This window comes from Somniosus microcephalus, chromosome 3 (genome assembly GCF_052327205.1).
Source record: "Somniosus microcephalus isolate GS21.2 chromosome 3, FLI_Smic_1.0, whole genome shotgun sequence".
Lineage (NCBI taxonomy): Eukaryota > Metazoa > Chordata > Chondrichthyes > Squaliformes > Somniosidae > Somniosus > Somniosus microcephalus.
The window spans coordinates 201934985-201959235 of record NC_140989.1 but is presented as its reverse complement, the minus strand read 5'-3'; positions in this window follow the sequence as shown (position 1 = coordinate 201959235).

The following is a 24251-nucleotide window of genomic DNA, read 5'->3' as shown; positions in this document are numbered from 1 at the left end:
TCTACCTTCTGGGGCCGAAGTGTACCCGCCCACATCCAGAGTTCAGCATGGTGGCATAGTGGTTAGCACTGTTGCCTCACAGCGCCAGGGACCTGGGTTCGAATCCGGCCTCGGGTGACTGTCTGTGTGGAGTTTGCACATTCTCCCCGTGTTTGCGTGGGTTTCCTCCGGGTGCTCCGGTTTCCTCCCACAGTCCAAAGATGTGCAGTTTAGGTTGATTGGCTATGATAAAATTGACCCTTAGTGTTAGGGGGATTAAATACGTGGGGTTACGGGGATAGGGTGGGATATGTGTTGGTGTAGGGGTTACGGGGATCGGGTGGGGTATGTGTCGGTGCAGGCTCGATGGGCCGAAATGGCCTCTATCTGCACTGTGGGGTTTCTGTGATTCTGTGATTTCTGTGATTCACCTGGGCTAAAACAAAAGAGAATCCAACTGCCCTATTGTTCAATTAATGGGTGATTCAAAACCTCATTCATTCCTTAACTGTTCCATATCAAAAGTCCTTTCCATGGTTTCAGTGTATCCATTGTGTGTATAAGAGGTTTGAATGGGGCTGGATTTCTGTGTAGACAGAAGCTGATTGTTCTGCGGTTTCTGTTCAAGTGGGTTAATCCCTTAAGTCAATAAACAACTTCTGAGAAGGGAAGCTCCCTTTGATTGGCAGGTCTGACTACCACTGCTTGATCCTCCCACTTACACAGACATCCACGAGCTGCGAGCTGCTTTTATCTTTTGGCCATGATGGCCATTTTTAAAACCCCTTTTACAATTACCAAACTCCAGGGATCAATTTTATTAAAATGTACTGTCTTAAAGTGTGCAAATTTTTCCACGAAGTTCCTCGATTCCGGTGTTGTCCACATGCTGCAATGCAGCCTTTTGCAGTTCTGGGCATGTTTTAAAACATTGTCCTACCCAGAGACAATTCAAATCACTAATTCTTCATCCACGATGTGGACTAATATTCTCCGATCTTCAAGGATTTAGGGGATTTTGCGAACCCCTACAGCGTACAGTATGGGAATGGGACAGATCCTGCTGGTCACAGACCTATGTACAATGAGAGACTGAGACAGATCCTGTTAGTCAGTGACACTTGTACAGTATGGGTATAGGAACTTGTACAGTATGGGTATAGGACAGACCGTGCTGGTCACAGGTCCGTGTAAAGTATGGTGACTAATCCTGCTGGTCACAGACCCTCGTTGAGTTTTGGAATGGGACAAATCCTGCTGGTCACAGACCATCGTTAATTATTGGAATGGGACAGATCCTGCTGGTCACAGACCCTCATTAAGTATGGGAATGGGACAGGTCCTGCTGGTCACAGACACATGTACAACGAGAGCCTGAGATAGATCCTGCTGGTCACTGACCCGTGTACAGTGTGGGAATGGGACAGATCCTGCTGCTCAGAGACTCATGTACAATGAGAGACTGAGACAGATCCTGTAGGTCACTGATGCTCGTACAGTATGGGAATGGGACAGATCCTGCTGGTCAAAGACCTACGTAAAATGAGAGACTGAGATAGATCATCTTGGTCACAGAACCCCTTACAGTATGGTGATGGGACTAATGTTGCTTGTCACAGATCCTCGTTAATATTCGAATGGGACAGATCCTGCTGTTCACAGAGCCTTGTAAAGAATTGGAATGGGACTAATCCTGCTGGTCACAGACTCACATACAGTTTGGGAATGGGATAGATCCTGCTGCTCAGAGACTCACGTACAATGAGAGACTGAGAAAGATCGGGTTGGTCACTGAGTCGCGTACAGTATGGGAATGGGACAGATCATGCTGGTCACAGATCTACGTACAATGAGAGACTGAGACAGATCCTGTTAGTCAGTGACACTCGTACAGTATGAGAATAGGGCTGACCGTGCTGGTCACAGATCTGCGTACAGTATGGTGATGGGACAAACCCTGCTAGTCACAGACCCTCGTTAAGTATTGGAATGGGACAGATCCTGCTGGTCACAGACACTTGTTAAGTTTTGGAATGGGGCAGATCCTGCTGGTCACAGACCCACGTACTGTACGTGAATGGAACATATCCTGCGGCTCAGAGACCCATGTGCAATGAGAGACTCAGAGAGATCCTGTTGGTCACTGACCCTTGTACAGTATGGGAAAAGGACAGATCCTGCTGGTCACAGATTCGCGTACAGTATAGTGATGTGACTAATCCTGCTGGTCACAGACCCTCGTTAAGTCTTGGAATGGGTCAAATCCTGCTGGTCACAGACCATCGTTAATTATTGGAATGGGACAGAACCTGCTGGTCACAGACTTACATACAATGAGAGACTGAGACAGATCCTGCTGGTCACAGAACCTCATACTGTATGGGGATGGGGCAGATCCTGCTGGTCTCTGACCCGCGTACAGTTTGGGAATGGGACAGATGCTGCTGGTCACAGACCCTCATTAAGTATAGGAATGGGACAGATCCTGCTGGTCACAGAACCTCATACTGTATGGGGATGGGGCAGATCCTGCTGGTCACAGACACATGTACAATGAGTGCCTGAGATAGATCCTGTTGGTCACTGACCCGTGTACATTATGGGAATGGTACCGATCCTGCTGGTCACAGACACATGTAGAATGAGAGCCTGAGATAGATCCTGCTGGTCACTGACCCTCATACAGTATGTGAATTGGACAGATCCTGCTGGTCACAGAATTACGTACAATGATAGACTGAGACAGATCCTGCTGGTCACAGAACCTCATACAGTATGCTGATGGGACAAATCCTACTGGTCACAGACCCTCATTAATTATTGGAATGGGACAGATCCTGCTGGTCACAGACCCTCGTTAAGTATTGGAATGGGACAGGTCCTGCTGGTCACAGACCCACGTACCGTACGTGAATGGGACAGATCCTGCTATTCAGAGACCCACGTACAATGAGAGACTCAGAGAGATCCTGTTGGTCACTGATCCTTGTACAGTATGGGAAAAGGACAGATCCTGCTGGTCACAGATCCGCGTACAGTATGGTGATGGGACTAATCCTGCTGGTCACAGACCCTCGTTAAGTATTGGAATGTAACAGATCCTGCTGGTCAGAGACCCTCGTTAATTATTGGAATGGGACAGATCCTGCTGGTCACAGACTGTCATTATGTATGGGAATGGGACAGGTCCTGCTGGTCGCAGACACATGTACAACGAGAACCTGATATAGATCCTGCTGGTCACTGACCCGTGTACAGTGTGGGAATGGGACAGATCCTGCTGGTCACAGACCTGCATAGAATGAGAGACTGAGAGAGATCCTGCTGGTCACAGAAGCTCATACAGTATGGTGATGGGACTAATGCTGCTGGTCACAGACCCTCATTAAGTACTCGAATGGGAAAGATCCTGCTGGTCACAGAGCCTTGTAAAGCATTGGAATGGGACAGATCCTGCTGGTCACAGACTCACGTACAGTATGGGAATGGGACAGATCCTGCTGCTCAGAGACCCACATACAATGAGAGACTGAGAAAGATCCTGTTAGTCATTGACACTCGTACAGTATGTGAATAGGACAGACCGTGCTGGTCACAGATCCGCATACAGTATGGTGATGAGACAAATCCTGCTGGTCACAGACCCTCGTTAAGTATTGGAATGGGACAGATCCTGCTGGTCACAGGCCCATGTACAGTATGGGAATGGGACAGATCCTGTTGCTTACAGACACATGTACAATGAGAGACTGAGGCAGATCCTGCTGGTCACTGACCCACGTACAGTATGAGAATGGGACAAACCCTGCTAGTCACAGACCCTCGTTAAGTATTGGAACGGGACAGATCCTGCTGGTCACAGACCCACGCACAATGAGAGAGTGAGACAGATCCTGTTGTTCACCGACCCACGTACAGTATGGGAATGGGACCCACCCTGCTGGTCACTGACCAGCGTACAGTATGGGAATGGGACAGATTCTGCTGCTCATAGATCCACGTACAATGAGAGACTGAGACAGATCCTGCTGGTCACTGAACCTCATACAATATGGGAATGGAACAGTTCCTGCTGGTCACAGACACATGTACAATGAGAGCCTGAGATAGATCCTGTTGTTCACTGACCCTCGTACAGTATGGGAATAAGACAGACCCTGTTGGCCACAGAGCCGCGTACAGTACGGTGATGGAACAAATCCTGCTGGTCACAGAACCTCGTTACGTATTGGAATGGGTCAGATCCTGCTGGTCACAGACCCTCGTTAAGTATTGGAATGGGACAGATTCTGCTGGTCACAGACCCTCATTAAGTATGGGAATGGGACAGATTCTGTTGGTCACAGACACATGTACAATGAGAGCCTGAGATAGACCCTGTTGGTCGCTGACCCACGTACAGTATGGGAATGGTACAGATCCTGCTGGTCACAGACACATGTACAATGAGAGCCTGAGATAGATCCTGCTGGTCACTGACCCACATACAATATTGTAAGAATTAATACTAAGCGGGGTTGGGGTTATTGTCTCTGGCCAGTCAGAAGCCTCTGAGCTGCTCCAGGGACCCCCGTGTGGTTTCAAAGCGCTTCCCTATTCCTGGTTCTGACCGCCGGACTTATTTGGTAGCGATGTAGACAGAAAAACGTGACTCGTGGTTGGGTGCAAAACAGATCAGCATTTATTGAAACAAAAGGAGGAAACAATTTGAAAATAAACGATACAGCACACTTCTGCTGAAATACAGCACTTCACTTAACACAGTACACTTCTTGTCCACTAAAGCACTCGTTTACTTAATAGAACACTGTTGCTTAAATGCAGCACTTTACTTCTTAGTACAACACTGTTACTTAGATACAGCACCTTTTAAATACAGCTACTTAGTGTTCACTACAGCACTTTTGCTTAGTGCAACACCCTTTTAATAGCACTTTCAATACAGAACTCTTAGTGTTCACTACAGCACTTTTCTGCTAGTGCAACACTGTTACTTAAATAGGGGAGGAGAAAAACGGACACAACAAGGGAAAATTTGACTAAAATTACAGTTCTAACAAAATTCCCCTTAATTCCCACCCCTATACCTATTCTAAGTTGCCTTGTAATGGGCCAGAAAAGGTATGCTCACCAATGAAAATGCCTGCTCCGTGCCCCCTGTGGTCTATGATCTTCACTGCCCTGAAGTAGAGAACACCCCAGTATTTAAAAGTAAACTGCTAGTATTCCACTCCTTTAGGCAGGCTTCTGAGCTGCAGAGGGCATGGAGGCGAGGCCACAGAGAGAGAGATCACTTCCTGAGAAGCTATCTTATACCCCATTTGGGGCCGAAACCTTCCCGCCCAAATCCAGATGCATCTGGGCTAAACAAAAGGGATCCGATGTCCCCATTAAACTGTGATGGGTTTTGGATGAATTACCCATTTATCGTGATGGGTTTGTGAATGTATTCCCATTCATCGTGATGGGTTTGAATGTATTCCCATTCATCGTACTGGGTTTGAATAGAGCTGTCTTGGTTTGAAAAAAAAAGCATGTCTATTTCCTTAATTGTTTGAATAAACAGCCTTGGAGGTTAGTGTAAACAAAAGTCATTGTCCTGTGGTCAAACTGAAACTGCAGTCTCAAGTGGTTAATCCTTTGTGCAAACATTGTAGCTGTTTCTGTAAACAAACATTGATTGTCTCTGCAGGGAGGGAAACTCCCTGAACTGCCTTTGATTGGCAGTTTAGTCAGCCATGTTGATCATCCCTTTTTATATGCACACAATCTGTGTCCTGCCACGAGTTCGGGCAGCCATCTTTGATTACCCATTTTTCACAGACACAACAGGCTGCCTTTTCAAGTCTTTTGTCTTCTGCTACGAGGTCTGATGGCCATTTTGATCCCTGGATTTTTAAAGGTATATTACCCAGGTATTCTTTAATCAAAAATCAATCTTCGGAACTGTAGGAAATTTCAAAATTATTGCGAAATCCTGACAGTATGGGAATGGGACAGATCCTGCTGCTCAGTGACCCACGTTAAATGAGAGACTAAGACAGATCCTGTAGGTCACTGACCCTCGTACAGTATGGGAATTGGACAGATCCTGCTGGTCACAGACCTACGTACAATGAGAGACTGAGACAGATCCTGCTGGTCACAGAACCTCATACAGTATGGTGATGGGACAAATCCTGTTGGTCACAGACCCTCGTTAAGTATTGGAATGGGGCAGATCCTGCTGGTCACAGACCCATGTACCATACATGAATGGGACAGATTCTGCTGCTCAGAGACCCACGTACAATGAGAGACTCAGAGAGATCCTGTTGGTCACTGACCCTTATACAGTATGGGAAAAGGACAGATTCTGCTGGTCACAGATCCACGTACAGTATGGGAATGGGACAGATCCTGCTGCTCAGAGACCCACGTACAATGAGAGACTGAGAAAGATCTGGTTGGTCACTGACCCGTGTACAGTATGGGAAAGGGACAGCTCCTGCTGGTCACAGACCTACGTGCAATGAGAGACTGAGACAGATCCTGTTCGTCAGTGACACTTGTACAGTATGGGAATACGACAGACCATGCTGGTCACAGATCCGCGTACTGTATGGTGATGAGACATATCCTGCTGGTCACAGACCCTCGTTAAGTATTGGAATGGGACAGATCCTGCTGGTCACAGGCCCACGTACAGTATGGGAATGGGACAGATCCTGTTGCTTACAGACCCACGTACAATGAGAGACTGAGAAAGATCCTGTTGGTCACTGACCCGTGTACAGTATGGGAATGGGACATATCTTGCTGGTCACTGACCCGTGTACAGTTTGGAATGGGGCAGATCCTGCTGGTCACAGACCCTCATACAGTATTGTAATAGGACAAATCCTGCTGGTCACAGACCCTCATTAAATATTGGAATGGGACAGATCCCGATGGTCACAGACCCACGTACAATGAGAGACTGAGACAGATCCTGCTAGTCACTGACCCTCGTACAATATTGGAATGGGACAGATCCCGCTGGTCACTGATACGAATACAATGAGAGACTGAGACAGATCATGCTGGTCACTGACCCTCGTACAGTATTGGAATGGGGCAGATCCTGCTGGTCACAGACCCGCGTACAATGAGAGACTGAGACAGATCCTGCTTGTCACAGACCCACTTACAATATGGGAATGGGACAGATGCTGCTGGTCACAGACCCATCTACAGTGAAAGACTAAGACAGATCCCATTGGTCATTGACCCTCATATGGTAAGGGAATGGGACAGATCCTGCTGGTCACAGACCCATGTAGAATGAAAGTCTAAGACAGATCCTGTTGGTCACTGACCCTCATACTGTATTGGAATGGGTCAGATCCTGCTGGTCACAGACCCTCCTTAAGTATGGGAATGGGACAGATCCTGCTGGTCACAGACACATGTACAATGAGAGCCTGAGATAGATCCTGCTGGTCACAGACCCGGCTACAGTATGGGAATGGGTCAGACCTTGCTGTTCACAGACCCACGTAAAATAAAACACTGAGATAGATCCTACTGGTCACTGAACCTCATAAAATATGGGAATGGGACAGCTCCTGCTGGTCACAGACACATGTACAATGAGAGCCTGAGATATATCCTGTTGTTCACTGACCCTCGTACAGTATGGGAATTGAACAGATCCTGCTGGTCACAGACCTATGTACAATGAAAGACTGAGACAGATCCTGCTGGTCACAGAACCTCATACAGTGTGGTGATGGGACAAATCCTGCTGGTCACAGACCCTCGTTAATTATTGGAATGGGACAGATCCTGCTGGTCACAGACACATGTACAACGAGAGCCGGAGATAGATCCTGCTGGTCACTGACCCGTGTACAGTGTGGGAATGGGACAGAGCCTGCTGCTCAGAGACTCATGTACAATGAGAGACTGAGACAGATCCTGTAGTTCACTGACCTTCGTACAGTAAGAGAATGGGACAGATCCTGCTGGTCACAGACCTACGAACAATGAGAGACTGAGACAGATCCTGCTGGTTACAGAACCTCAAACAGTATGGTGATGGGACAAATCCTGCTGGTCACAGAGCCTCGTTAAGTATTGGAATGGGACAGATTCTGCTGGTCACAGACCCTCGTTAAGTATTGGAATGGGACAGATCCTGCTGGTCACAGACCTACGAACAATGAGAGACTGAGACAGATCCTGCTGGTTACAGAACCTCAAACAGTATGGTGATGGGACAAATCCTGCTGGTCACAGAGCCTCGTTAAGTATTGGAATGGGACAGGTCCTGCTGGTCACAGACCCTCGTTAAGTATTGGAATGGGACAGATCCTGCTGGTCACAGAGCCTCGGAAAGTATTGGAATGGGACAGATCCTGCTGGTCACAGATTCACGTACAGTATGGGAATGGGACAGATCTTGCTGCTCAGAGACCCACATACAATGAGAGACTGAGAAAGGTCTGGTTGGTCACTGACCCGCGTACAGTATGGGAATGGGTCAGCTCCTGTTGGTCACAGACCTACGTACAATGAGAGACTGAGACAAATCCTGTTAGTCAGTGACACTTGTACAGTATGGGAATAGGACAGACCGTGCTGGTCACAGATCCGCGTACAGTATGGTGATGAGACAAATCCTGCTGGTCTCAGACCCTCGTTAAGTATTGGAATGGGACAGATCCTGCTGGTCACAGGCCCACGTACAGTATGGGAATGGGACAGATCCTGTTGCTTACAGACCCACGTACAATGATAGACTGAGGCAGATCCTGCTGGTCACTGACCCGCGTAAAGTATGGTGATGAGAGAAATCCTGCTGGTCTCAGACCCTCGTTAAGTATTGGAATGGGACAGATCCTGCTGGTCACAGGCCCATGTACAGTATGGGAATGGAACAGATCCTGTTGCTTACCGACCCACGTACAATGATAGACTGAGGCAGACCCTGCTGGTTACTGACTCGGTATAGTATTGGAATGGGACAGATCCTGCTGGTCACAAACCCTCATTAAGTAATGGAATGGGACAGATCCTGCTGGTCACAGATCCTCGTAAAGTAATGGAATGGGACAGATCCTGCTGGTCACAGACACATGTACATTATGGGACTGGGACAGAACCTGCTGATAACAGAACCTCATACAGTATGGGAATAGGACAGATCCTGCTGGTCACAGACACACGTACATTATGGGACTGAGACAGATCCAGCTGATCACAGAACCTCATACAGTATGGGAATAGGACAGATGCTGCTGGTCACAGATCCGCGTACAGTATGGGAATGGGACAGAGCTTGCTGGTGTAGAAGTGCCTTACTTCTTAGCTCTGGGTAATGACTCAATACACACTTGGATTCGTCAGACGGACAGGCCTTTTATTTCACTTCTTGCAAGGGGAATCAACACCTCTACTCAAGGGGTGAGGCTACTATTCCAATGATACAGCGTAAGCATTCCATATTTATACAGTGTAACAAACAAGTTTAATTGACATTCCTTTGTTCCTCTATCAGGATACATTTTAGATTAATCATCAGGTATTAATGACATATTGACAGAAGGATCCTGGACACACAAGTCAACCGTTAATCTATAACAGGGCATGAATCGTGTAACCAGAGGTCCTCTTTAATCTTAATCATGTATTGGGGAGGCTAGGTTTGCTTATGGTCACAAGTTGTCAGGTCACTGGTTACATCAAAGGAACTCATTATTTCACTTCTACATTCTCATTAGTTGGGCAGACATCTGTTCTTGGCTGTAATCCGAGTACGTGCAATAGCTCTAGTTACACATCGACACTTGCCCAGTGTCAAGTCTGAAAACTTTTACCCAGCAAGCACTTGAGATTAACCCCTTATATCATGTAGATTTCCTCATTCCTCCCTTTTGTCCTTTCTAAGGACAATCTATTTCGCTAAGTTTAAGGAACTCTGCATCAAAGGTTTCACCCTTAATATCCTCATATTCAGACATCATTGGTACTGGAGGAGTTGACGTTAATAAGGAAAGGACTTTTGTACACAATAATTTTAAACAACCAATCAATAAACTAATTAAAATTATTATCATCACAATTGCAATTAAGGCTTCCAAAATTTGCTTTCCTAGTGCTCCTCCCCATCCTGAAATCCAATCCCACATGGACCATGGTTCAGGTTGACGTAGTTTCTCTACAGCCTCCTTTATGTGGTTTACCAGGTTGGTGATATTCTCTGAGCTATCTGGGATATAGGTGCAACATTCGGTTTTTATGCTTGCACATGTGCCCCCTTCTTTTGCCAACAAATAGTCCAGAGCCATGCGGTTTTGTAAGGCAACAGTGCGCATAGCCACCATTTCTGCGTTTACATCACTAAGAGCATCAGCAGTATCATTGGCTATTTGTTCCAACACTGCTGCCATGTTTATAGATTCTCTTGCTAACTTCCCTGTTCCATACCAGGGAAATGCTATAGCAAAGAACCTTTCAGTTTCTGTAATGGCTCGTTTTGCTCGTGTCCCAGGGTGGCTATCCAAAGATGAAATATGATGTATACAGGGCACTACATATCCCAAATAACATGACCCAGTCCAATTTTGTGGTAACCAAGGGTATGCTGTATGCCCACAGATGAAATAAGTGTTATTATAGGCTTCAAATTTGTTCCATATCTGGTGCATCATTCCTATTCCGTGTTCTCCTTTCCAGGTTTTTTTACTAGTCAAATTTTGTACTGTGGACAGGTTCCACCGTCCCCAATAGGGCCATTCGACTGCACCCGGTGGTTTAGTAGTAGTTTTAGTCAAAGTGTAGTTACATTTGCACTCACTCCATCCAACCATCAATCCTTCTCCATTGTCGTTTACCAGACAGACTTCTCCTTTTGTTTTATTTACGGTTCCCATTGACATCACTAATAGACTCTCTGGATTCCTTCGATTATCATATTGGGGATGAAACCACCCTTCAAATTTTATAAGGTTGTATCCTGCCTCTTTCCATTCATTTTCCAACTGATCTGGGTTTAAACTATAATAACAACAGAAAATGCTGGAAAAACTCAGCAGGTCAGGCAACATCCGTGGAGAGAAATTTGAGTTGACGTTTCGGGTTGGACCCTTCTTCAAAACTGGAAAGAAAAGAAACTAGATCGGAGGCAGGGCTGCGATCGGACAAAAGAATAAAAGAAACAAAAGAAGTAAAAGAGATTAGAAGCTAGACGAGGTAGTAATAGGCTGGGATTAGGTGTAAAGTGTACTGGCAGGGCAAAAGATAGCTGCCAGGTGTGAGAGAGAAACAAAAGGAAAGGGGGGGGGGTGAAAAGGAGTGGAACAATTACAAGAGAAAATGAAATGGGGGCCGAGCTTATGATCTGAAATTGTTGAACTCGATATTGAGTCCGGCTGAGTTTTTCCAGCATTTTCTGCTGTTATTTTGGATTTCCAACATCTGAAGTATTTTGCTATCGTACTGGGTTTAAACTATTTTGGGTCTGAAATGTACTGGCTGCCTCCTTATTCCAGGTGGTATTAGACTGTAATAACCACCCTACCATCTCTTCTATTTCGAAGGGAATGGGCCTTAGAGGTATTCCACCCTCTGCATGCACAGGGATGTGGCTGCATATCCAGCATTTGGCAAGGTTCTGTCTTTTAGCGTACAGATAACTCATGTATACAAAGGTATTAACTTGATGATAGTTATGCTTATTTAACAGTCTTCTACTTCTCCCTCGTTTCTTAGCGGTCCTATTAATTTTTCTTTTCTGAGTAATTGATGTTGAAACGAGGGGTTGTGTAAAAGGATTATCACAAAACATTGACTTAGCTGTCAGGGCCAGTCCTCCTCTTGAATTACCATTGCAGATAACGCCTCCATTCGCAGTTTTGTCACTTGGTAATACAGTATCAGGGCATGTGACCCATAGCTTATCAAGCTTCTGTCCACTATCTTCTTCTACTATCTTACCCTGTCTTACCCTAAGATTTAGGGGTTGATACGGGGGTACCTGCATAGTATGGTCCTGGAGCTGGACTTTCATGGTCTCATTATAACATATAATATAAAAGAGATTACTGTTTAAAAGTACACATTCTTTTATACATGGTTTGCCCTTCAGGGGATCTGGGTAAATCCATATGGCAGTTTCAATTATCGTTAACAAAGAGAACAGTCTTATTAAAGTCCAAATCCAGTTCATCTTGGCAGTGTATCATCTCCAACTGATGCCTTCTTACAATGGGACGCGTGTATCCATGTTGGTCGCTCCTTTACTTTTACAGCGGTGTTTGTGGTCAGGAGTACTTGGAAGGGTCTCTCAAATCTGGGTTGAAGGCTATTCTTTCGCTTAAAGATTTTTATGTAGACGTCGTCCCCTGGCTCAAAAGTATGGCACTTTCCTTCAGCGGGGTCGACCTGGGCTTCCTTCACCTGTTGATGGAAACTAGAAATGCATTTGGTTAGTGCAATGCAATAACTCAACATATCTTCCTCCATTTTATGAATGTCCATTTGTTTAGCTGTTAAAGGTGCCGAAAAGGACAATCTCTGTGGTCTTCCCATGACGATCTCATAAGGCGACAATCCTGTAGTTCTGTTGGTAGCAGACTGCATTGTCATTAAAGCTATGGGCAACAATTCAATCCATTTAAGTCCAATTTCTTTACACAGCTTTGCAAACTTATATTTCAGCATCCCGTTGTATCTTTCCACTAGTCCAGCCGACTGGGGGTGATAACTGCAATGAAGGTGCTGGTTAATCTGTAAGGCTTTGCATAGTTCCTTAATCACTGTCCCCGTAAAATGGGACCCATTGTCACTTGACAGTTTTGCTGGTATCCCAAAGCGAGGCACAATGTCCTTCAATAAACATTTAGCAACAGTGGTAGCATCATTCTTTCTACAAGGAAACATATCAACAATAACTAATACATATTTAAAGCTCATACATACAGGTAGTTCAATAAAATCCATTTGTAAATGTACAAAAGGGCCCATGGGGTTTGGATGGGATGCGGGCTGTACCTTCTTTATTTTCCCTGCATTCATGGTCTGGCAGATAGTACAATTTTCACATATTTGTTTTGCCAACTTTGTGATTCCTGGTGCATACCAGGTCTTGAGGATATAGTCCGCCATCCCCCCTTTGCCCGCATGGGTGAATTTATGAACACATCGGGCAATTGGTGATAGCAATGATTTGGGTGCCACCATGCGGCCGTCATGATGAACCCATAAGCCATCAGTGTTTTTAAAACAATGATTAACAACCCATTCCTTTACTTCATCAGAACTGGCCCTATCTTGATGGGTCAGCACATCATCTAAGGACGGGGGCTGCGGTATCTCTGGCTTTTCCCTAACAGGGAAGGCTGAAACTTGTCGTTCAGTACTTGATATAGCTACTGACTTAGCAGCGCTATCTGCAGCAGCGTTTCCAAGCGCAACCTTGTCCAAATGCCCCGTGTGCGCTTGGCACTTAATAATTGCAATCTGTTTACGTCTCTGAATAGCTAGTCCAATAGCGGTCTGGTTATTTCTGAATAGTTCAATATCCATTGTCTACAATAGCCAGTCATTCCTAGAAAATGCTTCATTTTTCTTTTAGTTTTTGGCAACGATGTGTTGCAAACGACCTTTATTCTATCCGGCGTTAACTCCCTGTTTTAACAATGATTCCATCACTGGCTCAAGTCCTTTTTCTGCTTTCTCTGACAATGGATACTGTGACCTTTTGGGTAATGGTGCAGCTGGATTAATTGTAACTTTATAGGGCTGTGCAGTCTAATAGTTAGGAGGTATTTTAAATTTTAAAAACGGCTGATAATCTTGTCCTGTTTTGTCATAGCAGGCCGTGCAGTGCAATTTTGGATGCCATTTCCCTAGTTTCAGGGATTCCTGGTATTGTTTTATGGAGCTTGTAATGAATCCCCACGCTCCTAACAGACTGACAAGTTTGGGACTCAAACTTGGGTCGGCAATTTCCCATGCGTAAAGAACAGGGTGTTTTATTTCTGTTACTGGGTACGCATATGCCTTATCTACTTGGATTTCTACCGTTACTCCTGATGGGGAGCAAATGATTGTAGCATTCATTTTGCAAAGCAAGTCTCTTCCACATAAATTCATAGAGACATCTCCTGATAACAGAAAGGAGTGTTCTTCCTCAAATTCTTCTACTTTTACTGTGAGGGGAGTCGATTGATTCAAGCATTGTAGTATTCCAGCCAATCCAGCTATTGGGGTCTTTTTCCCATTAATAGGCATTCCTTCAGAATATCCTTTCCCTAACACCGAAAAGGTTGCTCCTGTATCTACTAAAATGACATAGGTCTCCCAGCTATTTGCATTTTAATTTCAGGTTCGCTGCGTGAATTTAAAGAAACAACGGGCATTTGGTGGTCTGTGGCGCCTGGGGCTGCTGGTGTCAGTCAGTAATTCTGATCTCTATTTCTCCTAAATCCCTGTCCGTTTGTAGGGTAACCTCCTGACTGGTCCGAAAAAGGGTTATGGACAGTGAAATTAGGACCTTTATTCTCTAACGGAGGTCCATTATTGGAGGTTTGGTTCTGACGATTTTTCGCAGGGCATTGGTTTGCCCAATGTCCGGGTTGTCCGCAATTGTAACAATTACCAGATCGTCCATACCCTCTTACTCTACCACGTCTTCCTCTATATTCCCCTCTATTCATCCTTCTATAGTTACCTTGTTATCCTACCATAATAGAGGAGAAAGGTGTTTCTTCGGGGTAATTTTTTTTTTTTTTTCTGACTCAACAAACTTAGAGGCAGTCTTTTTATCTGGCTGTTCTCTATTTCTCTCTTGTCCGTTAAACATTCCTCGAGGTAAGTAATTCTTTCTATGTTAAATGAACCATCTGAGGGAAAGGGTCTAGTCTTATTTACAGTCCATTTGGACCAATTTGGTAGGTGATCAATGGATGATTGACCACAGTTCTTTAACATAAAGGCTGCTGGCGTGCCTTTCTCGGGTGGCTTACTGGTGCTAGCACCCATTGTAGCAGCTTAAATGGTTCACTTAAAACAATCTAAACTCCTGTGACAATCCGTGATCTGTGTTGTACGCCCCTACAGATCAGATTAATAAACTATCAAAATTACAGTCACATCCAATCTTCTTGGTCTTTACTTCAAATCAGTGTCACAAAGTCCTTGACCATTTGTCACTCCGAGTGCCTTTAGAGTTTCGGCGCCTACTTTATGGTCCCGGCCTTCACGTGGGGCATTTGCCCTCTTAATTAGGTGGTAGGTCCATGGAATATGCTGCCCCAAAAAGCTGTCGAAGCTACATCATTACATAAATTTAAAACAGAAATAGACAGTTTCCTAGTAGAAAAGGGAATTAAGGGTTACGGGGAGCGGGCAGGAATTTGGACATGAGTCTAGGTTCGGATCGGTCATGGCCCTGTGGGTAGCGGAGCGGGCCCAGGGGCCGTGTAGCCTGATCCTGCTCCTGTTTTCGTGTGTCTAATGCTGTTAGATTCAGGAGATAGTCCTGTCATAGTGGATTGGCGGTTAGGATCAGATCAGCCATGATCTTATTGAATGGCGGAGCAGGCTCGAGGGGCCAATTGGCCTACTCCTGCTCCTATTTCTTATGTTCTTATGTTCTTATGTTAATAACCGGCCTGAGGCTAGGCGACTGAAACTCAGCACTTCCCGACTGAATTTAGTCAACTGACTGCAACAAGGTTTTTTAAAAAATATTTACAACACATTAAGACATATCCTTATGCTTTAAAACTCGAGGGTTCTCAACCGTCGTGGAAGGTATTTCTAACTGGGGAAAATACTGAATCCACAATAGCTTAGTGGATCATGTAAAAGACATCACTATTTTCTCAACCATACATTCCGCCGCGGGACTCACTTCCCCGGCTTGGGTCTTTTCCAACCCCTTCTGCAGTTTTTTTTTCCAGCTTAAATATTTTAGTTAAAACATACAACAATTCCGTGACACTCTATGATCTGCGTGGGACGCCTCTACAGATCAGATATGACTAAACATTAATACATATAACAATAAACAATAAACAATACACTTGTTAAACAACAACCAAAGTGTTACTAAATCCCCAACCTATGCAGCCTTACTGGACAAAGCTGCAAAGTTGATTGATAATAACAAATAGTTAAATACTCATTCTCATAAACATTAAACATTGACACTGTGTTTCAGACAACCGCCCACTCTTCTCTCCTTCTACCCTATTCCCTTTAGCCAAATCTTTAGCAAAAAGGGCCTTCAATTTGTCCCAGCTAACTTCACCCACTCGCTCTCCCTCTACCCTACTCCCTTTAGCCAAATCTTTGGCAAAAAAGGCCTTCAATTTGTCCCAACTAACTTCAAGCTGGAACCTTGCTAGTTCAATTTCCAGTAAATCGCAAGCTCCTTAGTTAATCAAATTCCTGACTTAACCTTCTCTCTCAGCAAGCTGGAACCTTGCTAGTTCAATTTCCAATAAATGGCTAGCTCCTTAGTTAATCAAATTCCTGACTTAACCTTCTCTCTCTGGTACCTTTATACAGTCCTTTTCTGCACGATCCTATTCGCGGGGCGTCAGCGCCTCATGGCTGGTCCTCTGTTCCGTTTCTGAAAGGGAAGCAGTCACAACGGCAGTTTAACCTCCGAACCTTGTGAGTCAATTACCCGATGGCAGTACTGTCCAATGGAATAAACAGACTATGCGCAGCTATGCTTCTGGCAGGGAAAGTCCCAAAAAATGTGGCAAAACACCACCTTCAGCCGATGGGATTTTTCCTAACCGAGCAACGTACTCGGCGTCTGTTAACTCACCAATTGGTACAGCAAGCCATCTCGGTGGGACCTCCAAATTGTAGAAGTGCCTTACTTCTTAGCTCTGGGTAATGACTCAATACACACTTGGATTCGTCAGACGGACAGGTCTTTTATTTCACTTCTTGAAAGGGGAATCAGCACCTCTACTCAAGGGGTGAGGCTACTATTCCAATGATACAGCGTAAGCGTTCCATATTTATACAGTGTAACAAACAAGTTTAATTGACATTCCTTTGTTCCTCTATCAGGATACATTTTAGATTAATCATCAGGTATTAATGACATATTGACAGAAGGATCCTGGACACATAAGTCAACCGTTAATCTATAACAGGGCATGAATCGTGTAACCAGAGGTCCTCTTTAATCTTAATCATGTATTGGGGAGGCTAGGTTTGCTTACGGTCACAAGTTGTCAGGTCACTGGTTACATCAAAGGAACTCATTATTTCACTTCTACATTCTCATTAGGTGGGCAGACATCTGTTCCTGGCTGTAATCCGAGTACCTGCAATAGCTCTAGTTACACATCGACACTTGCCCAGTGTCAAGTCTGAAAACTTTTACCCAGCAAGCACTTGAGATTAACCCCTTATATCATGTAGATTTCCTCACTGGTCACAGACCCACGTACAATGAGAGCCTGAGACAGATCCTGTTGGTCACTGACCCTCGTACAGTATGGGAATGGGGAAGATCCTGCTGGTCACAGACCCACGTACAATGAAAGACTGAGACAGGTCCTGTTGGTCACTCACCCTCGTACATTATGAGAATGGGGCAGATCCTGCTGGTCACTGACCTGCGTACAGTATGGGAATGGTACCGATCCTGCTGGTCACAGACACATGTACAATGAGAGCCTGAGATAGATCCTGTTGTTCAATGACCCTCGTACAGTATGGGAATAGGAGAGATCCTGCTGGTCACTGACCCGTGTACAGGGTGGGAATGGGACAGAGCCTGCTGCTCAGAGACTCATTTACAGTGAGAGACTGAGACAGATCCTGTAGTTCACTGACCCTCGTACAATGATAGACTGAGGCAGATCCTGCTGGTCACTGACCCTCGTACAGTAAGGGAATGAGACAGATCCTGCTGGTCACAGACCTACAAACAATGAGAGACTGAGACAGATCCTGCTGGTTACAGAACCTCATACAGTATGCTGATGGGACAAATCCTGCTGGTCACAGACCCTCGTGAAGTATTGGAATGGTACAGATCCTGCTGGTCACAGACACATGTACAATGAGAGCCTGAGATAGATCCTGCTCGTCACTGACCCGTGTACAGTTTGGGAATGGGGCAGATCTTGCTGGTCACAGACCCTCATACAGTATTGTAATAGGACAAATCCTGCTGGTCACAGACCCTCGTTAAGTATTGGAATGGGACAGATCCTGCTGGTCACAGATCCTCGTAAAGTAATGGAATGGGACAGATCCTGCTGGTCACAGACACATGTACATTATGGGACTGGGACAGAACCTGCTGATAACAGAACCTCATACAGTATGGGAATAGGACAGATCCTGCTGGTCACAGACACACGTACATTATGGGACTGAGACAGATCCAGCTGATCACAGACCCTCATACAGTATGGGAATAGGACAGATGCTGCTGGTCACAGACCCACGTACAATGAGAGCCTGAGACAGATCCTGTTGGTCACTGACCCTCGTACAGTATGGGAATGGGGATGATCCTGCTGGTCACAGACCCACGTACAATGAAAGACTGAGACAGGTCCTGTTGGTCACTCACCCTCGTACATTATGAGAATGGGGCAGATCCTGCTGGTCACTGACCTGCGTACAGTATGGGAATGGCACCGATCCTGCTGGTCACAGACACATGTACAATGAGAGCCTGAGATAGATCCTGTTGTTCAATGACCCTCGTACAGTATGGGAATAGGAGAGATCCTGCTGGTCAGAGATCCGCCTACAGTATGGTGATGGGACAGATCCTGCTGGTCACAGACCTTCGCTAAGCATTGGAATGGGACAGATCCTGTGGGTCACAGACCCTCGTTAAGTATTGGAATTGGACAGATCTTGCTGGTCACAGACCCTCATACAGTATTGTAATAGGACAAATCCTGCTGGTCACAGACCCGCGTACAGTATGGGAATGGGACAGATTCTGCTGGTCACAGATATATGTACAATGAGAGCCTGAGATAGATCCTACTGGTCACTGACCCTCATACAGTATTGTAATAGGACAAATCCTGCTGGTCACAGACCCTCGTTAAGTATTGGAATGGGACAGATCCTGCTGGTCACAGATCCTCGTAAAGTAATGGAATGGGACAGATCCTGCTGGTCACAGACACATGTACATTATGGGACTGGGACAGAACCTGCTGATAACAGAACCTCATACAGTATGGGAATAGGACAGATCCTGCTGGTCACAGACACACGTACATTATGGGACTGAGACAGATCCAGCTGATCACAGACCCTCATACAGTATGGGAATAGGACAGATGCTGCTGGTCACAGACCCACGTACAATGAGAGCCTGAGACAGATCCTGTTGGTCACTGACCCTCGTACAGTATGGGAATGGGGATGATCCTGCTGGTCACAGACCCACGTACAATGAAAGACTGAGACAGGTCCTGTTGGTCACTCACCCTCGTACATTATGAGAATGGGGCAGATCCTGCTGGTCACTGACCTGCGTACAGTATGGGAATGGCACCGATCCTGCTGGTCACAGACACATGTACAATGAGAGCCTGAGATAGATCCTGTTGTTCAATGACCCTCGTACAGTATGGGAATAGGAGAGATCCTGCTGGTCAGAGATCCGCCTACAGTATGGTGATGGGACAGATCCTGCTGGTCACAGACCTTCGCTAAGCATTGGAATGGGACAGATCCTGTGGGTCACTGACCCGCGTTAAGTATTGGAATTGGACAGATCTTGCTGGTCACAGACCCTCATACAGTATTGTAATAGGACAAATCCTGCTGGTCACAGACCCGCGTACAGTATGGGAATGGGACAGATTCTGCTGGTCACAGATATATGTACAATGAGAGCCTGAGATAGATCCTACTGGTCACTGACCCACGTACAGTATAGGAATAGGACAGATCCTGTTGTTCAGAGATCCGCCTACAGTGTGGTGATGGGACAGATCCTGCGGGTCACAGACCCTCATTAAGTATTGGAATGGGACAGATCCTGCTGGTCACAGACCCTCGTTAAGTATTGGAATGGGACAGATTCTGCTGGTCACAGAACCACGTAACGTACTTGAATGGGACAATTCCTGCTGCTCAGAGACCCACGTACAATGAGAGACTCAGAGAGATCCTGTTGTTCACTGACCCTTGTACATTATGGGAAAAGGACAGATCCTGCTGGTCACAGATCCGCGTACAGTTTGGTGATGGGACTAATGCTGCTGGTCACAGACCCTCGTTAAGTATTGGAATGGGACAGATCCTGCTGGTCACAGACCCACGTACAATGAGAGACTGAGAAAGATCCTGTTGGTCACTGGCCCGCGTACAGTACGGGAATGGGACAGATCCTGCTGGTCACTGACCCGCGTACAGTACGGGAATGGGACAGATCCTGCTGGTCATAGATCCGCGTACAATAAAAGACTGAGACAGATCCTGCTGGTCACTGACCCTTGTACAGTATGGGAATGGGACACATCCTGCTGGTCACAGACCCTCGTTAATTATTGGAATGGGGCAGATCCTGCTGGTCACAAACCCACGTACAATGAGAGACTGAGAAAGATCCTGCTGGTCGCAGACCCGCATACAGTATTGGAATGGGGGCAGATCCTGCTGGTCACAGACCCACGTACAATGAGAGACTGAGGCATATCCTGCTGGTCACAGACCCGCATACAGTACAGGAATAGGACAGATCCTGCTGGTCACAGACCCTGGTACCGCATTGGAATGGGACAATTCCTGCTGGTCACAGATCCGCTTACAGTTTGGGAATGAGACAGATCCTGCTGGTCACAGACCCTGGTACAGTATGGGAATGGATCAGATCATGCTGGTCACAAACCCACGTACAATGAAAGACTGAGACAGGTCCTGTTGGTCACTGACCCGCGTACAGTATGCTGATGGAACAAATCCTGCTGGTCACGGACCCTCGTTAAGTATTGGAATGGGACAGATCCTGCTGGTCACAGACCCTCATTAAGTATGGGAATGGGAGAGATCCTGCTGGTCACAGACCCTCTTTAAGTATTGGAATGGGACAGACCCTGCTGGTCACAGACCCTCATTAAGTATGGGAATGGGAGAGATCCTGCTGGTCACAGACCCTCTTTAAGTATTAGAATGGGACAGATCCTGCTGATCACAGACCCTCATTAAGTATTGGAATGGGACAGATGCTGCTGGTCACAGACCCTCATTAAGTATGGGAATGGGAGAGATCCTGCTGGTCACAGACCTCATCAAGTATTGGAATGGGACAGATCCTGCTGGCCACAGACCCACGTACTGTATGGGAATGGGACAGATCCTGCTGCTCAGAGACCCACGTACAATGAGAAACTGAGACAGATCCTGTTGGTCACTGACCCTCGTACTATATGGGAAAGGGACAGATCCTGCTGGTCACAGACCAACGTACAATGAGAGACTGAGGCATATCCTGCTCGTCACAGACCTGCACACAGCATGGGAATGGGGCAGATCCTGCTGGTCACTGATCCGTGCACAGTATGGGAATTGTGCAGATCCTGCTGGTCACAGACCCTCATACAGTATTGTAATGGGACAAATCCTGCTGGTCACAGACCCTCGTTAAATATTGGAATGGGACAGATCCTGCTGGTCACAGACCCACGTACAATGAGAGACTGAGTCATATCCTGCTGGTCACAGACCCGCATACAGTATGGGAATGGGGCAGATCCTTCTGGTCACTGACCCGTGTACAGTATGGGAATGGGACATATCCAGCTGGTCACAGAACCACATACAATGAGAGACTGAGGCATATCCTGTTGGTCACAGACCCGTGTACAGTATGGGAATGGGGCAGATCTTGCTGGTCACTGACCCGCGTACAATATGGGAATGGGACAGATCCTGCTGGTCACAGACTTATGTACAATGAGAGCCTGAGATTGATCCTGTTCATCGCTGACCCTCGTACAATATGGGAATGGGTCAGATCCTGCTGGTCACAGACTGTCGTAAAGCATGGGAATGCGCCAGGTCCTGCTGGTCATAGACCCGTGTACTATTAGTGACTGGGTCAGATCCTGCTGGTCACAGATCTGCATACAGTTTGGGTGTAAGGGGTGGTGTGTGTGGTCAGCTTTGCCTCTGACTCCTGAGCGGTTCGAATCGCTCCCGCTCCCTTTGGTTCTAGACTTTGGACTTATTTGGGGGTTGTAATGAAATTGCAACAGACAACTGAGTTGGTGAAAAGAACTTGGATTTTTATTTGAGACAGGAAAATATACACAACACAATAATCTTATTACTCTAAAAGGGGGGAACACTTCTGAATATATGAGACAGAATGACAATAGACAAAATACTTCACCCCTCCCAATCCCACTACACTAACTAGGTTGGATTCCAGAGGACCAGGGAAATGCTCACCAAATGACTTTCTTGACAGTTGTAGAGGTTCGCGATTTCGGGGTTCTCCTAGGTCTGGCAGTTGTTGGCTTTTCAGCCTTCGCGTGTCCGCTGATGTGGTCGGGTGCGTATTTGGATCTATCAGGAAAGTACCCAATTTCCTTTGGTTAGGTATAGGGTTTAGAGTCTTTTTGTCAAAATCTTACCCAGGGTACGTCAGGATAGTTTGTAGAGTGGAAACAAACTTGCGAATCTTCGGTTTCTTCCAGGTTGGTTTCTTGTTGGTCGCGATGGCCCAATATTACCTAGTTGGTGGTAATATTGTTAGTTGTTGGTTTCTTGGGCCCCTTGGTTGCCGCGATTCCTTTCTCCTTCCGTTCCGTTCTCCTTTCCTCAATCTCCGATTCTCCGACTGTGTTGAACTGACAAAGCAGGCCTCAATTATAGCATTTGAGGCCTTGCTTATCTGCCCGCCAAATCTTCTCTGGCCCGTTGTTAATTTTGGCGGGCTCATTCACTTTAATAGTTTTTAAATTCTTTAACAGGTCCTGGGCTGGTCCCATCACTTTTAATTGACTTAAGTTGGTGTAAACTAGTTTCGGGATGATTCGTCGAAACCTAAATTAGCGTTTAATGGCTGTTTAAACTTTGGTCCGATTAGTGAATTTTGTCTTTTCCTGCTGGGGTCAGGGTCCCTTTTGTTGGTCAGTGGCATGTACTGCATTATGCATATTCTTGATGGCTCTGTAATTTTGGCGGGAACTGTCCTTTCGTAGGCTTATTGTCATTTATGTGGAATGACTGAAACAGTTCAGAACATTCCCAGACAGTTTGGCCTATGCCAATACTCAAACTGTTTGTTTTACAGAGGCCCATCCCAACCCCTTTGTCGCAGCCTTCCACAGGCCTGGACATATCCTTTTTAAAATAACCAAAATCCTGGGGTTTTAACTTTACGCCCCCTTTTTGGCCCAATATTCTTTAAAACAGTCCAAAATCTCTTCTTTTCTTGATTTGAGGGAACCTGTAGAATTTTGTGAACCTTACACTCCCCCCTGTGATACTTTATCCACTATAGTATCATCCTGGATGAGCAAAATTTCTGATCCCTGGGAGCCAACCTTCCCCTGTATTATCTAAACTAAAACCCAAAACAAAACACTCTCCTGTTCCCATTTAGGTGCAGTGTTTGCACAGATATACAAGGTATGAAAAATCCACTTACATCCACATCCAAGCACGGAAGGGGTCCAACAACCCTGCACCACTTGGAAAAATTACACACACATAGGAAAAATAATGACACACACACTAATCAAACTTTATTTTTAATAATGGTCAAGGTTTGTTTTATACCTGGTCATAGACTTTATTTTTATTTTTGTCCCATGCTCCCTCATGTTGGGAGCGGAGCATCCTGTCCCTTCCTTTGCACTTTGTGTACAACAAGTAGAAAACTATACCGAACTGGCAAACCACTAAAATGTGTGAAGCCATTCGAATCCAAGAAGGGATCTCTATATTTTCAAAAATATCCCACCAGGGTGGAACTACGATATCCAAGATCTTGGCCCCTATCTCGACTGTCTTCTGCTCTAATGTATAGAAATGTTTCTGTGAGATGACCACTGTTTTTAATAGGGTGATAAGATGTTCGGGTAGAGGGGGAATTTCATAGCCGAAATGTGTTATGTAATTTTGCAGGTTGGTAATGTTTTCCTTGACAGTGAGGTGAACAGTTGAGGGTTCAGGGATGGGTACAATCCATTCCTGGGCCACTTGAACTTCTGCCTCGGGTTTAAAGCAGAAACTGCTGTAACTCACCGGCCACCAGATGTGCTGTCCATGCCGGTAGTGGGGCA